This window comes from Mus musculus, chromosome 3, assembly GCF_000001635.26.
Source record: "Mus musculus strain C57BL/6J chromosome 3, GRCm38.p6 C57BL/6J".
Taxonomy (NCBI): Eukaryota; Metazoa; Chordata; class Mammalia; order Rodentia; family Muridae; genus Mus; species Mus musculus.
In genome coordinates, this window is record NC_000069.6 from 38223025 (window position 1) to 38224529 (window position 1505).

The following is a 1505-nucleotide window of genomic DNA, read 5'->3' on the forward strand; positions in this document are numbered from 1 at the left end:
GTGACAGCCAATGCTGTCGAGGATGTGGAGAAAGAGGAACACTCCTGCATTTCTTGTGGGATTGCAAGCTTGTACAACCACTCTGGAAATCAGTCTGGCGGTTCCTCAGAAAATTGGACATAGTATCACCTGAGGACCTAGTAATACCACTCCTGGGCATATATCCAGAAGATGCTCCAACATGAAATAAGGGCACATGATCCACTATGTTCATAGCATCCTTACTTATAATAGCCAGCAGCTGGAAAGAACCCAGATGTCCCTCAACAGAGGAATGGATACAGAAAATGTGGTACATTTACACAATGGAGTACTACTCAGCTATTAAAAAACAGTGACATCATAAAATTCTTAGGCAAATAGATGGAACTAGAAAATACCATCCAGAGGACACCTCCTGTGCTCCTCTCCAGACTGCTGTACTCATGGCCACCTTCGAGGAGGTGAGTGTGTTGGGCTTCGAGGAGTTCAACAAGGCAGGGAGGGAACATGAGGGCAAGACCATTGTCACCTACTTCAGCGGTTCTAAGGATACCGAAGGGAAGAGCTGGTGTCCGGACTGCAAGGAAGCTGAGCCAGTCATCTGAGAGGGGCTGAAGCATGTGTGGTCATCTACTGCCAAGTAGAAGACAAGCCTTACCGGAAAGACCCAAATAATGACTTCAGACCAAAGCTGTAAATAACCGCAGTGCCTACACTACTTAAATATGGAACACCTCAAAAACTTGTGGAGTCTGAGTGCTGTCAAGCCAGCCTTGTGGAGATTATCTCTGAAGATTAAGATTTGATGACCTTGCTGGACTGTGGTGGCACAGGCCTTTAGTCCCAGCACTCGGGAGGGAGAGACAGACGCAGCTGGATCTCTTTGAGTTCAAGGCCAGCCTGGTCTACAAATTGAGTTCCAGGACAGCAAGGGCTACATAGCAAAACCCTGCCTGGAAAAACCAAACCAAACCAACCAAACAAAAAAGCCTGATGATTGCAAATTTGTATTGATTGCCTGGTTTGTTTAAAAGAAGCCACATAATTGCTTTGAATTGATGAGTAAATGATGTTGTTAAATCAGTGTATGCCTAAATAATAAAGAATTAAAATACAAAAAAGAAAAGAAGAGAAGAGAAGAGGAGAGGAGAGGAGAGGAGAGGAGAGGAGAGGAGAGGAGAGGAGAGGAGAGGAGAGGAGAGGAGAGGAGAGAAGAGAAGAGAAGAGAAGAGAAGAGAAGAGAAGAGAAGAGAAGAGAAGAGAAGAGAAGAGAAGAGAAGAGAAAAGACCATCCAGAGTGAGATAACCCAATCACAAAAGAACACACATGGTATGCACTCTCTGATAAGTGGATATTAGCCCAAAAGCTCAGAATACCCAAGATACAATTCACAGACCACACAAAGCTCAAGAAGGAAGATCAAAGTGCGGATACTTCAGTCCTTTTTAGAAGGGGGAACAAAATACCCATGGAAGGAGTTACAGAGACAAAGTGTGGAGCAGAGACTGAAGGAAGGACCATC

The 1505-nt window shown here is 44.7% G+C and overlaps 1 pseudogene; it reads left to right on the plus strand.

Annotated features, from left to right (window-relative positions):
- Positions 1 to 425: 425 nt before the first annotated feature.
- On the plus strand, positions 426 to 791 carry Gm2965 (annotated as a pseudogene).
- Positions 792 to 1505: the final 714 nt, after the last annotated feature.